The 15,662-nt window shown below is 36.6% G+C and overlaps 1 long non-coding RNA gene across 2 annotated transcripts in view; it reads left to right on the forward strand.

The window, feature by feature from the left end:
- The first annotated feature begins 5,789 nt into the window (after window positions 1–5,789).
- The window catches only part of LOC115032121, a 52,590-nt gene continuing 42,717 nt past the window's right edge, over window positions 5,790–15,662 (forward strand). The window contains exons 1-3 of one of the 2 annotated variants that reach the window (XR_003837754.1): window positions 5,790–6,002; window positions 6,174–6,271; window positions 8,587–8,994. This is a non-coding gene — a long non-coding RNA (uncharacterized LOC115032121). Of the gene's footprint in view, window positions 6,003–6,173; window positions 6,272–8,586; window positions 8,995–15,662 lie in introns of those variants that run through there. The other variant, XR_003837755.1, reaches the window with a different exon arrangement.

The raw sequence follows: 15,662 nt of genomic DNA on the forward strand, positions 1-15,662 counted from the left end.
ACTCAGGCCGGTTTCTGCTTCCCTAACTAATGCAGTCTCAGGTCCCGCGCAATTGGATTGGAGCAGAAGCTGTGCTCCCCTCACCAGAAGTCTTAAGATCCTGTGGCGGGTGTTGTGGGCAGTTGGCGAGTGTCAGCAGACCCTGCGCCCCAGCTGCTCAGGTGCTTTTCTCTTACCATTATTCTTTTCTCAACAATAACATGAGTCTAATGTGAAGGAATTAAAATGAAAGTTTAAGTTTTACCTTGAAGGAAAGCAGACACAAATAAAATTTAAATAATGCAAACAACATTAAATTAAAGTTTGACTAAAATTGGAAATATTAATGGCAGTTGTATTTAGTGTGTTTATAAATTTCATACTTGGTTCTATGTTCTTGGTTATTCTTCATTTCTATGTTTAGAATTTAATAATTTAAACTTTGTTTAGTAAGTTTTTTTTATTGCAAAACTATATGAACTTTTCTGCTGTAATTTGTCTGTTGCAGATAGCCCTGATGCTAATTATATTAGATGTTAATTCTGTTCTTCTGTGAGGGGTTGTGAACTCAGGTGATTTCCTGTAAACCTGCTTCCCACCTTAATTTGTAAAATAAAGGAGAACTCATGATTGGGTGAAAGATAGGTGAAGGGGAAGGTGGAGCAGAAGGTAGAGGGAGAGAAGAAGGAGAAAATGGAAGAGGGAGAGGATGCAGAGGAGGAGGAAGAAGAAGGAAAGCAGAGCAGAAGCATGTGGCCTGGAGAAACTGCAAGTTCTAAGGGGTCTCATAGATGTGGGAGATGGTAGTGTAGCGGTAGATCTGCCCAGTCTAGGTGCACAGCATGTATTCACATTACCTGTGTTGTGTTTTCATTGCTGGGGCATATTTGGGTTGGAGAGTTTTACACAACATTTGTCCAAGTTTTGCTCATCAAATCTAAGTTTCTTTTTACCCAAAGATATTAACTAGAGGGTGATTGACAAATGACAATCCAGAAATTTAGTAAAATCTAAAATAAAAAGAAATAAAAACCTAGATAAACTTTAATGTGTTAATAATGGCTTCCTCAGTTTCTAAGCACACACCTGGGATAGAGAGATTGGCTGTTCTACCAGCTGGCCTGAGGTCTATTCCCAGAACCCACTTGGCAGATCACAACCATATATAACTCTAATTCCAGGGATCTGATGCATGCTTCTGGCCACCCTTATCCACCTGCTGTATGTGATGCACAGAGATATGTGCCACCACACTACCATACACACAAAATAAATAATATAATTAAAACACATACACAGGCAAAAGCCTAAATTACTTAGTAATGAAAAGCCAAGTCAAGCGATGTTGTGTTTGCCCTCATCTGCATGACATTGTTTGTTTGATTTCCAGGATTTAGAGATCATACTTTTCCACCTAAAACTGTTTGTGTTTGTTTCTCCTGTTTCCTTTTTTATACACTCTCTACTCCTCCCAATTACCAGAAAAAATGAAATTTCTGATCAAATTATCAAACTCTTCACAGTTTCTACTTCTGCTAGCTTCCTGTCACATTCTAGTGAATACGTGAAACAGGACACATTGTGACTTTTATGAAACTTACATACTATTGTCTCTGGGTTTCCTTCTGCAACAAAAATATTGATAGACGCTATCATGATTGCGTTGGGTTAGAATCAAATATATTACTTGCATAAATTTAAACATTTGATATAAAACTTTATTTTATCTTTGAATTTCAAAGAAATTAAAAGTTTCATGTAGTTTAAAAATTATTGTGTGCTTTGGGCATTCTACCTTCTGAATCGGACAGGACATATGATTTGGAAACCCTATTAGGACTCTCCATAGGCTTCAAACTCCTTTCCCACTGAGCCTCTTACTCATTATGCTTTAACTGCTGCTAGACTTTACAAACCTATGTTACATCCAGCGAAAGGGGCTTTGGAACAAAGATATCCTGTGTTTCTCTCTTTCCACAGGCGTCCATGAGCTTACTCTCTTCTCTCATTGCATTTCTGATGACTGTATGTTGTAGTATGGAATTTATCTGGATGGATCCAAAGTTTCTACCCCACTTTTGACCATATAGTTCCTGGATAAAAAACACACACAACTTATATTTTTTACAATAAGCCTTAATCATTACTACAGCTGGGCAGATATCTTCCCTCTATGTATTTAGAATCCACTTTCATATCAATAATCCCCAGTTATTACTATGTTTCATCTGGGCTGCAGTTAATTACAATTGGCTAGCCCTCAGGGCCATGCTTGCTCAATTCCTAATCCATGGCATCTTCCCCCCTTCTCCTCCTCCTCTTCCTCCTCCTCCTCCTTCCCCTCATCCTCTTCCTTCTTTTCTTCCTTCTTCTCCTTTACCTTCTACCTCTCCCTCGAGTTCTCCTCTGACTCCCAAGGCCAGAAACCCTAAACTCAGATGTCTTTATTGTCCAGCTATTCGCTGTCAGTATCCTTATTTACCAATGAAAATTAATTTTGGGGCAAAGTCACACAGCGTCTACTTGTAGACCTTCTCATCTCTGGGGCAACCAGTCTTGAGGAACCAGTATTAGCTTTAGAATGCAAGCAGCACCAGGCCAACCCATTACAACTTTACCTAACAGTTATCCTATCTGACCAGTGTCTCTACCAATGTCCCAAATCCCTAGTCTTTCAGAATTATTCTTCTATTGTCCAATTTTGTGAGTTCAATAATTTAGAGTTCGCATATGAGCAGGGCAGAAGGAATTTGCTTAGGAGTTTTGTGATCCAGTAGAACAATACAAGTAACGATAATGAATGATAGTATGTAGCAATTAAAAAGGATTTTGAATATATTTACCATAGAGAAATAGTACCACTGGATAGAGGAAGTGGAAGAGAAGGAGGAAGTGTTGGAAGGAAGGGGAAGGGAGGTGGAGGAGGGAGCTCCAGGAAAGCAAAGTGTATGTGAAAATACCATAGATACAGATACTAGTTTGTATACTAATTTTTAAAAAAAAGAGAAATATCAATGTTTAAGGTGTGGAATATATTTATGACTCTGATTTTACTGTCTAATTATTACATGAATCAAAATGTCATATTCTTGCTCATAAATAGGATATCTCCTTATATTAAACATAGATTTTCTACTTTCTTCTAAATACTGGTTTGAAATAGCTTCATAGCTTATATTAATTTCTTGAAAAATCCTGATGACTACAATAAGCTATTAGTGTTGGAAAACCAGGGATGATGTATTCAGTAGTATTCACCTCTTCTCCTGGGCTCACTACACCCTTATGTAGTCCCCTTCTTCAATTCACGGAAAATCAGGGATGCTCTAAGGTCGTAGGAAATCACTCTGATTTCTTTTATTTCCTTACTAGAAACAAAACTTTCCTTCTTCCTATTCAAACCACAGAGAAGTAATGGAGAGTAAAATAGATTAACTCCCTATGTGTCAAACAACCACAGGGCCATACTTCACCGCTCTCATAAAGACTGTTCTGGAAGAACCAGCTACAACATTCCAGGACTTCATCTACGACACTTTATTCTAGAAGAGTAAAACAGTAAATGGCCAAAATTATTCTAGAGGTAACATGTTCCCATTACCATTAGACGCCAATGAGTTGTGCTGGGACTTTACAGGATTTCTGATACGTTCAGCAAAGCTTAATCTCTTCTGTTTTGCCATAAAATTGTGTGCCTCCATTACAACATTTTTAAAACTTTTTAAATTTTATTTTAATTAGGTATTTTCTTCATTTACATTTCCAATGCTACCCCAAAAGTCCCCCATACCCTCCCACTCCCCTACCCACCCACTCCCACTTTTTGGTCCTGGCGTTCCCCTGTACTGAGGCATATAAAGTTTGCAAGACCGATAAGAGCAAATACACTATGTGAGTTTGAACAAAATTTGCTTTGGAGATGAGAAACCTGGGAAGCAAAAGGACTGAATTAGATGTAATAATCCAAACCAGTCTGGGTGTGGGAATGGCATCTGTAAGGAGACATGAGTTCTGCTGCACAAACTTGGAAGGTTTTGAGTTTGACTTCATGCACCAGACATCAGTGGAAGAGATGATTCTGTCTAAATTGGATGCACCGTGGAAGTAGGTTGACCTACTAGGAAACTAGTGAAATCACCTGGGCCAAAAATAGAAAGGGTCTGCATGAAGATATAGAAGACATGAAGATGGGTTGTGTTTTCCAGACTGAAGTACACACTCATTCTTTCTTACTTCAGGTGCCATGTTGGTGAGAGCCGACAAAGGTCACATTGAGTCGAGGTACATTGGCTTTCTCTTTTGCAGTCATGAAAGCCAGGAGCTTAATGGAGGGGCTCTAACTTTACTTGCTAAGTAATGATGAATAAGTAATCACATTGTTTAGAATATAACAAGTTACTTTATTTGTAAAGGTCTTACTTTTATTCATATATGTGTGTATATGTATATGGTTATGTATGTAGGTGCCTGTGGAGACCAGAAGAAGCCTCCTGGAGCTGAAATTACAGAGTCAGTAATTAGCAGCCTTATATAGCTTCTAGGAACAGAACTCCAGTCCTCTGGAAGAGCAGCAAGTGCTCTTAACTGTGAGACCATCTCTCTAGTCCCATAGTGTGAGTTTTTGTGAAACATTTATATCAAACATTTAATCTTACTTACTTTATAGTATAAGCAGGGTCTAAATAGGTTCTCATTAAACAGTGGGGATTTAAGGAGTTCTTATGAATAATTGAATAATAATGAAACATTTCCCCCCATTTTTAGATGTAATATTATACTAATCCATAGATTTGACATTAAAAAGGTCATAATACATTAAACCACTGCAAGTGAACATATCACACTGAAAACTTTATTGAAATGATTGTTTGTGATTCTTATTGTCCACATCCTGATCCCTGTATTAACTGCCCTCTGCACCCAGACATTTCCTTTGTTTTATGCATGGGAAGAAAGGCCAGGCTGAGCAGCACATATGTGCCTTAATGGATAGAGGAGGAGCCGCCTACCCTGGTGCCTGGGCACATGAGTGCCTTTTTTTCCCCTTTCCTCCTCGGGTCTTAATTAGCATTGGTGATTCAGGCTGGCTACATTTTTCATCCAAGTTTTTCTTTCAAGTTACGAATCAATAACTCGTTAATGAAGCCAGGAGAGAGAGAGAGAGAGAGAGAGAGAGAGAGAGAGAGAGAGAGAGAGAACGAAGCATTCTTAAACGTCTACTACCACTCCCAGAAGCAAACCAACAAGCCTGGAGCTTCAGAGAAATCATTCAGCTAGCAAAATTGTGTGTTTGCTGGGAGGGAGTGTAATTGATTTAGTGAGGAGGATTGTAAGACCTTTAAGTATTCAGTTCAACACATAGTATATCAAATGTTGCTTTCAGTAGTATTAATATTTGCATTATGATTTTCAATTTCATATTCATGAAATGTCATATAATACAGTCTTAATAAAATGTTTCTAAAGCTATCGTACATCAGAGGAGGCATTAATTCAACTTTCTCTAGATGAAGTTGTTTAGAAAAACATTACGCCTTAGACCTTCCGAAGAAGCTGAGTGGTGGTGGGGGGTGGGGAGGAGGCTGATCATTAGCATTCATGCAGATACCAGAGAAGGTCATTTGCACTTCTGTGCCAGACCTTTCAAAAATAAAGTAAAAAAAAAAAAAAAGGTCAGGTCTCAGCTCACAGTTCAGAGCACTGACCACTAGGTGGCAGAAGCGCTCCTTCTGCTAACTCAGCCTCTCCTGGTGTGGGCTGTAATTAGGTCAGTGTAAGTTAAAGTAGGGCTGAGAGATGAATAAAGTAGATTTTCTCCTCTAGAACACACTGCAGTTTAATTTCACTTCTTTCTACAGTGTGCGATGAAGGTGGACTTAACTTTTAAAGGCAAAGAGACAAACCACTGCCAGGATAAATGAGAAGACGCAGAGGGGGCAGCTGGCACCACACAGGAGAGGAAATGCTTTCTGGCTGGTTCCTAATTTTCATATCCGGGTTATCGTCAGAAATCATTTTCAGAGGTAAGGTAATGAATGCTTTATGTAAGGAAGAGGTGACTCCTGAAGCCCAAAGGGGTGGGCTTGCTGGTGTTCAAAAATCCATTCCCTTTATTGGTGATCCGTGCAATAAAGATATTTTATCTTTGATGATGTTTCATTTATTTATTTATTTTATTTTTCTAATTTTGTCAGCAGCCAGAAACATGTTAATCTGAGGAAAAGCTCCACACCCCTACACAGACTTCCCTTTCCTGCCGACTGACTGAGCCAAGGAGGAAGAGTTGCTGAAGGTGAAAGTTGAAACCTCCTGCTCTTGTCTTGGTGGCTCTGGGGAGGACAGAAAGATCTCAGCACAGGAATCTAGCTCTAGCATTAAAAATGCAGCAGGCCACCATGGAGTGGTGTCCCCCAAAAGCATCTTGCTGCTGTGGTCACTTACATGAGGAACAGCAGAAAATTTGAACAATCACAGGGAAAATTTATCCTTTACCCAGCCCCAGCCGCTGACCATAGCATTAAATGTGTGCAAGGTCGGTTTCTGTTCTTTGTTTTTGTCTTTGAGAAAATAGGGGGAAATAGGATTTAAGTTAGACATACTCTAGGTAGAAATATTTCCTGATTCTAGATTCTCTATAGTTTGAGAGTATCTAGCTGAATGCAGTGTTGTTCCTTTAAATTACAGAATGTGTCACAGGTAGTTCCAAACTCAAAGACAGAGGAAGGGCAGTTGGTGACATAATTAAAAGAAAAAAGAAAAAAAGAAAGAAAAAAGAAAAGGCACACAGTGTAATGGTCAAGGAGAAGATGAGGTGAGCACCACGATGTGTCTCTGACAGATTGAGATTCCCCAGATAATTTCTGGGTTTTCAGATATGATTCTAAGATAGAAGCCAGGTGCTTTTGTAAATTTCCCCAGCATTGTCAGTTGCTAGTGTCAGTGCTACCCCCAATTCTTCTGCCTATTTTTCAATACCTCATGTCTGTACACACTGCTATCTGTACTGCATGTCAGATGATGCCAGAATCTGTGTGCTGTTCTGTGTTCATATGTTTGTCTCCAGAATCACAAGACAGTCATATTAAATCTATATGCAATATGTTATATGACTGAATTCTCTGTTCTGTCAATGATGTCCTCTGCATGGCTCAATATTGTAAAAAAGAAAACAATGAAAGGAGACTGATGGAGAGTCGAGTAAGAAGCAAGTGATGAAAAGATCTGAGAGAAGCATCTTGAAGTGTGGTTTTAAGGTAGAATCAGAAAACTGTAGTTTTCTTTTCCAATTGATTATTCTAACAGTTCCATTTGTTGATAGATATGAGGTAGATATGAGACAAACAGATGTTCTGCTATTGAAGAGAGTAGAGGCAGAAAACAGTCAACAAATTATAATTTACAAAGACACTGGGCTGATGCTTGATCACATATCTCAGTGATCAGCTACAATCTTATCCTGAAATATCATCGCCAGCTAATCAGAGATGTGGACAGAGTGGCAGATAACCAAAGAGTAAAAACAGTTACATAGACAAGGTGAACTAAGGAAAAAATGTTTTATTAAAAACTATTATTTCTTTGTGAAAATGTATCATCTCTACATTTTCATTTTTTTGTTTTACAATGTAATGCCAAGTTGAATTTTAGAAAAGAAACATGTTGATCATTGAGAAGTGAATACTTCTTCAATGCTTTTAAAGCTCTGAGCACATTTTAAACAAGTCTGTGATGCAGAGCTAGAAACAGCATAGGCTGTCATTTTGGATGTAGGATACACAAGAGTTATTGACTTTTTAAGTGGGTTCAGAGATGTTTTGATGGTCTTCTGGTCTCCTAGCATCTTCTCTCTTTTTTTCTATTATCTTATAATATGGAGACTTTGTCCTTATTTCCCTCATGTTCCATTTGTATGCACAGGTCATATGAATGCCATTGTTGCTTATAACTGTAGCTTGCTCCTTGTGGATCCTGAAATGCATTATATTGAGTGATTCTTGCTGCACACTATTTTTTCAGTTTTTGAACTAATTTCAATTTGCTAAGACTAAGATCAGGGATGTTGTGAGCATTCTTTATAAGTGTTCCTTCTAAATTTTATATATATTCACATACAAAAACATCCTGAAGGGCATACTGAATAACATGTATGCTTTATGTTTTTATACATGAAAGTATGAATTGGATGCATAGGCTAACATTTTTAATAGTGTTGCATAAATATCACAATTGCTCTCTGGCCTTGTCATCCTTTAATAATTCTATCCTTTCCACTTTTAACCATTCCATTTTCCCTCCTTTTTTATAGAAATATGAACAGACCATTTAGATTTTCAATCAGATAATACAAATGGTAAACCTAGTTAGTTACTGCAAAATAGCTTACCTGTTTTCTTTTAAAGAATTGATCAGTTTTGTTTTGTCTTAATTTTTATGATGACCCCCTGGCTACAAGAGTATAATAAATTTTATGTTAAAAATTATAAAACTGAAATTGTCAAAGGACAGGCATGGTCTTGTATTCTAGTTTGATTTCCTATTGATTTGAAAAGGTATTCTAACTAAAATAAACTTGAGGAAGGGATTAATTTATTTCATTCATACTTTCAGGTCAAAAGTTATCATCAAGTGAATACCGAGCAAGAATTCCGAACAATAACTTATGTGGAGGTGATGTAAAAATGCTGCTTACTGGCTTGATCATTGACTTATGGTCAGCTAGTTTGCATCTATAGACCTGTCCTCCCTGCGAGGAAATAGTGCCACTCACAATGGAATGAACCCTCCCACATTAGTCATCACTCAACACAGTCTCTCATGAGCATGGCCACAGACACATCAGGTCTGGTAACCTCTCACTGAGAGTCTTTTAGATGACTCTATGGTATGCCAATTTAGCAGCTGAAGTTATCTAGGACTCTTCACAATATTTTGCTATATGAACATCATACTAACGGCCATCATTGGGAAGAGAGGCCCCTTGGTCTTGTAAACTTTATATGCCCCAGTACAGGGGAATGCCAGGGCTAAGAACTGGGAGTAGGTGGGTAGGGGAGCAGGGCGGGTGAGGGTATAGGGAACTTTTGGGATAGCATTTGAAATGTATATAAAGAAAATATCTAATAAAAAAAGGCAAAAGAAAATAGAGTTCACTATGCCTCTACCACTTGTACTAAGTTGGATACTACAAAACAAATGGATCTCATAGAGCAAGAAACTCATTTGTTTTCTTTGTATATCCATATTACATATTCTTTAGAAAGAGTTAAGGGGTATATAAACCGGAAATGTCTGTGCAAAGAAGTATATATTTGATATATATGTTGATTGTATGCATAGAATCATCACCTAATATGTGTACTAAATAATACATAAAGACAAAATCTTTGCCATTTAATCCTACCTTTTTCTGTAAAACTGAGAGTTACGTTGTAGAGTTAGCTATGTCGTTGTTAGTTCAACATAGTTGTCAGGTGTCTTCCATATGATCACTCATGTCTCTGGACAAAAGAGTATTAAGTAGACAAAGACATCACTTATTCTCATTGTAGGTGTCTTGGGACATGCCCATGCATTGGCAGGAAAAAATTACCAGAAAAAAGCATGTGCACTTAACAGTAGGGTGAATTTATTTATCTTTCTATGTCTCTGTACCAACTTATTCAAACTCTTAGAAGATATTAAAGAAAAGGAAAGCTAAATAATTAAAATTAAATTTCTAAGAGAAGTGTTTTGTAAAGTCACCATCAGAACTTGTACTCTCTTTCATGAAGATGATCATCCTAACCTCAAGAAATGCAGAATATTTAATCCAACTTCCTAAAACATCACAATTGAAATTTTGATGCTATAATTTAAAGTATTCTCTTTACTTAGTATTGTGATTAGTATTTCACATGATATTTTTTCTAAATATTCTGATATATAATTTTCATGTTTATTAAGACATTTATTATACTTGGAGTAACTTGATCCTGAATTACATTAGTTATAAATGACCTAAATTAATATTATCTCTTTTAATAACTCACATAGTTGATTGATAACATTTGGGTTTTTATACTATTAAAATAAATATGTAACAGACATGTGAAGGGTTCTAAAAATAAACTATTTGAAATTAAACACACATACATATATGTGGAGAAAAATGATGTTTTATAAAAAGTACATGAACATCTAAGTTGTTCTATTGTATGTTATGCAGAATTGATCAAACATGTGTTTGAGTAATTATTTCTCAAGTATTTTGTGTTTCATAATATCCTGTTTAGTAAGAAGTTATTGATTACTATATACAGTGTTGGCTATATAAGGCATGCACTCTACTGGACCATAACAACAACTACAAGGTATCTGGAATGCACCTGAAACAGTTGGCATCTTAGATGTCAAATAGTCCTTTGTCTACAAGAGAAAATTCAAATACATTGTCTAACTCTTTAAAATATTTAAATATCGAACAAACCGTTTTTATTCAGTTGTGTCATAATCCTTAAAGATTTGACATGTCATTGAAGATTCACAGATAGAGAATGCAGAACTAGAAAGGTGTACTTCAAAGCTATGGAAAAGGACATTATTCTTTTATGGCCTAGAATTCAATAAAGTTTCAAGTACAAGGTGGTATTTTATTAGCCCTTGTAGGTTTAATGAAGGAATCAACAGCAAGTGCTCAGCACAGGACATAGTAATTCAGTATTTTCCTTATTGCTATACCTCAACCCACCACTTAAAAATCATTTTAATATTAAAATTTTCTAAAATTAGATTTATAAAAACCTAATTGAAAATTAAGTAGCATATTGACTTCAAATATTCAAAATATATAAAGAGTGTAAGTGTTTTTACTTTTCTGCCCTTATTTCATTACAGTTTCTATCAGGAAACAAAAGTAATTGTTGCTGAGTGTGCATATTAATGGAAGTTATATAGAAAAAACTAAAATGTTTTAAGTGACAAGAAAGGCTTGACAACTTCTTATCCTTTAAATAGTGTGTGTGTGTGTCAGACATGCATGCACATATGTGTGAGAGAAGGAAGGTGAAAGTTTATGTAATGTTGTTTCTGGGCATAAAAAACAGCTTGTTCTTGAGTATGCTAATAGCTTTAGAAATAGCAACCGTTACCTGCAAGAAAAATATTTTGTTTTCTGCTTCTGTTATTCATTGTCTTTTATCTAATTACTTAGCATTTTCATAAGTAAGACATCACAGCTTAAAATTACTGGTTGAAGGAACATGCTATTGACAACTGGGATTTCCAGAATCTGATTCTCCAATTTTAATGAAATATGATCACTACAACAAACATGTTCTCACATGCAGCCTTCGGCATTCTCTGGAGATTAAAAGGAAGCTTTGACAGATAAACATCAAACTGAAATCTGATATCCAGGCAGTCTGAATCATGTTTGCCTTGTATTCCCATATGGTTATGATAATTGCTGTGGAATAAGGCCATTATTGTTTTACAACAAATGTTTTACTTACAGATGCATATTCAGTGCACCTATACATAGGTTTTATTTTAAACTCTTTACAAGTGACATTTTGCTGTTAGTATATTTTGAGCACTGCTTCTGTCATCAGCCATACCATAAATCTCTTTCTCCTGCTTATCTTCCATCTGCTGGCTCTTCTGCATCAGTAGTAAGTTTGTTGACCATCTCAGTCATTGTGCAAGGGAATGAGTCATGGGTCCATATGCTCTATGCCCTTTTGTTCTTAAAGTGACTAAAATTGTAAGTTTAAGAGTTCAACCCTTTTAATTCAGTATTGTGAAACATTGCTTTTTTTTTTTTAAATGAAAATAAATTTCATGAGGTGCAAAGAATATACAGTATATCTATGTGATGACAACACTTGTTGATATATGCTAATGTGAATGAGGGAACTATTACAGGGTCCCATCCATAGGTAAACTACAGGTAATCCATGAATGCTGAGAAAAATCAGCCTTCTTCATTGATAAGATTCTCTTAGGTTATTGAATTCCATGTAGTCAGTCTGTGTATGCAGATTCCTCTGTAAAAATGATAATTAGGAAGATGTCATTAAGAAAGGGAGGAGATAAAGGATGGGAGGTATAAGGGTGGGAAATATTACATATAATAGAAGTGTTTTAAATCCCCCAAAATAATTAACATTATTTTAAAAGATATTTATAATTTGGATGACAAAGAATACAAAGAGTATAAACAAACAAGGAAGACAAAATGTAATCATAAAATTCACAATGAAAACAGAAGTCAGGAAAACAAAATTGAAACAAATATGCCGAACAAAAACCAGCAAGCCAGCTGGCACATTTTGATCTATGTTCATAATTACTTTAGACGTAAACACATCAATTGGAAAATGGGACACAAAGCAAGACTGAAGTGTGTCCTGTCACAGGAGAGTAAAGATGCATGAAAGCAGAACACAATGTGGTATTTTGGATTCAATCCAGAAGCAGAAAAGAAATATTATTTGTTAAAAATTCTTGCTATCTGAAAAAAAATAATTACAAAATATTTCAGAGGGTTTTTCCTTTCCATTATTAATCTTAAGAGATTTCCATTATATATTCCATTCAAATACATAACTTTGCTTCAAAATTTAACAAATTTAGAAGAAGACTTCAGAAATAGTCTTAAAACTATTTCTCCAAATAGTTATAAAACTGAAAACTTCAATAACTAATAATCAATATACAGCCCTTGACATTGATCAGCAAAATGGAATATGGAGAAAGGTAAGCATCAACCCAGATACAAATTCTTCAGTCTTCAATGATGACCTGCATGCAAGATGTGTTGGTACAACAGTGGCATGAAGCTTATGGCAGAAACCAACCAATCTCTGACTCGTTTTAAGGCCCAATCCATGGGATAGAACCAGTACTTGACTCTGCTTGGGTGGTCAAGAACTGGAGACCAGATAGGCCAAGTAGTTAGAGGAAAGTCAAGTGCTACTAATTTTCTAAAAGAATGACACTTAATGGAACTCTACTATACTCATAAACCAGCCTCTTGCCCAGCCATTGTCAGAGATTCTTCCTCCTGCAGTAGATGGGAAGAAATACAGAGCTGACAGTTGGACAATGGGCAGAGAGTGAGAGAGCCTTGCTGTTCTATTCAGGAAGAAACTTAGAATACCCAATATATAAGATACAATTTGTGAAACACATGAAACTCAAGAAGAATGGCAATCAAAGTGTGGACACTTTGCCCCTTCTTAGAACAGGGAACAAAACACCCATGGAAGGAGTTACATAGACAAAGTTTGGAGCTGAGACAAAAGGATGGACCATCTAGAGACTGCCATATCCAGGGATCTATCTCATAATCAGCTTCCAAACGCTGACACCATTGCATACGCTAGTAAGATTTTGCAGAAAGGACCTTGATATAGCTGTCTCTTGTGAGACTATGCCGGGACCTAGCAAACAGAAGTGGATGCTCACAGTCAGCGATTGGATGTATCACAGGGCTCCCAATGGAGGGGCTAGAGAAACTACCCAAGGAGCTGAAGGGATCTGCAAGCCTATAGGTGGAACAACAATATGAACTAACCAGTACCCCCCGGAGCTCGTGTCTCTAGCTGCATATGTATCAGAAGGTGGACTATTCGGCCATCAGTGGAAAGAGAGGCCCATTGGTCGTGCAAACTTTATATGCCTCAGTACAGGGGAATGCCAGGGCCAAGAAGTGGGTGTGGGTGGGTGGTGGAGTTGGTGGGGGACTTTTGGGATAGCATTGGAAATGCAAATGAAATAAATACCTAATAAAAAAGAAAATATCTAATAAAAAATTGAAAAATAGTTATTTCCCAACTCATTTAGCTTCACAGACCACTTCCCTTTTCCCTTTAGATAGGCAAGTATTTTCCCATTTCTTCCTTTCTTTCTAGGCAGTTACGTCCTTTTTAGTCCCATTGTTCTTACTATATTGTTTTATATACAATTTATTCCCATTTAAATTTTCAACAATCACGAATGCACTTTAAATGTCAAGAAACGAGTTCATTGTATTTATTGAGACGATCATGCAAACATTCTTCTGATGTCTGTCAATGGGAAAACATCAAAGGTTTTGTGATTTACTGCAAGGTTACTTAAGGTAGTTCACAGTTCTGCGCTCTTTTCCTCTTCTACACCACTGGGACAGAGTCTCTCATGTGGGGTTCTCAATTATGTCTGTGAGCCCCTCATCTATGGTTTCCTTTCAGGTAAAATTCTTATGAAAGTACTTTCACTCATGTTACAGTTGGGGGTGGGGTTCATTTCTGCTTCTTTCTTTCTTGTCTTATAAGAAGTTTATTACTTTATTAATAAAGTACAACACCAATCTAAAAAAAAAAAAAAAACAGAAAAGAAATCAGAGGCTAGAGTAGAATTTACAGAGCATGTGTGGCTCTCAGCTAGATAGAGTGCCAGTGCAAAGGGGATACCAGACCCCATCCATAACCCAGATGCCATGTCCAGTTGATAACCATGTGTAAAGGAAAAACCAGTTTCGCCAACAGAGTCTCACTGGACTTACAAAACACTCCTAAGCACAGGCCTATGTCCAATTCAGATGGCTAATATAATGAATTCAATAGCATCACCAGAATTTCTTTGTCTTATAAGGTTTTGACAGGACTTTCTTTTCTTTCTTTCTTTCTTCCTTCCTTCCTTCCTTCCTTCCTTCCTTCCTTCCTTCCTTCCTTCCTTCCTTCCTTTCTTTCTTTCTTTCTTTCTTTCTTTCTTTCTTTCTTTCTTTTTTTCTTTTTTTCTTTCTTTCTTTCTAATAGTCTCTTTGCATTTACACTATAGCTTCTAGTTTTGTCTATTTGTGGGATTCCTGTGAGAACAAACATGGTCTATGCCTGGAAAAAAAATACTATTAAAATAAGTCTATGTTGAAAAAAAAAAGAGGAAATAGTAAATGTTTGGATGGACATTGTAGCTGTATGATGTAGTAAACTCACTATAAGATACAGTATTTTAGAAAATATTATTTATCTTTATGTGTGTGAATGTTCTGCCGACATGTATGTGTGCCCCATGCATGCCGGAGACCTGCAGATTCCAGAAATGGGTGGAAGATTCCCAAGAGCAGGAGCTACAGGTGGCTGTAATCACCTCCTAGGTGCAAGAATCTGTCCTACCTGGATGGTGGGAAATGAGTTTGTATAGATTCAATGTAGATTTTTGAGTGATTAATAAATGCAAAATTTCAAAGCTTATTTTATTGCATTTTCTATTTTCCTGATTGATTAATCTGTTATCAAGGTGTATTGCCGGTACATAGTACTTTCCCATACACATTTGGCATTTTCATCACCCCTTCATTCTGCAATATAAGCTGTATTTTGGCCTATGACGAATATCCCACTTCTGTCACTGGGGATTTGCAGATATATATTTCCCCCTAGCTAGAAATATATCCATGCTAAATACTTTGCATGTTTAACCATTCATTTTGCTATTCGAATTGCAAGTGAATATTTTTACAGGCTACTACAATAAGCTGATAATTTAGAATAAATGCATAATACTTTATTTAGCTAAAAAATGAGAACCCAAGACTCTTTTAGAATCACAGGGAACATTGTCAATCAGAGTGGCTAGAGACAGAGTTTTACTGAAAAGCCAATGGGAAACTGTCCTTCTAATGTTTGTCGAGAGAACTGCAATAAGTGGTGGTGTACTGCAAT

The sequence above is a fragment of the Mus caroli genome, chromosome 10, assembly GCF_900094665.2.
Source record: "Mus caroli chromosome 10, CAROLI_EIJ_v1.1, whole genome shotgun sequence".
NCBI lineage: Eukaryota > Metazoa > Chordata > Mammalia > Rodentia > Muridae > Mus > Mus caroli.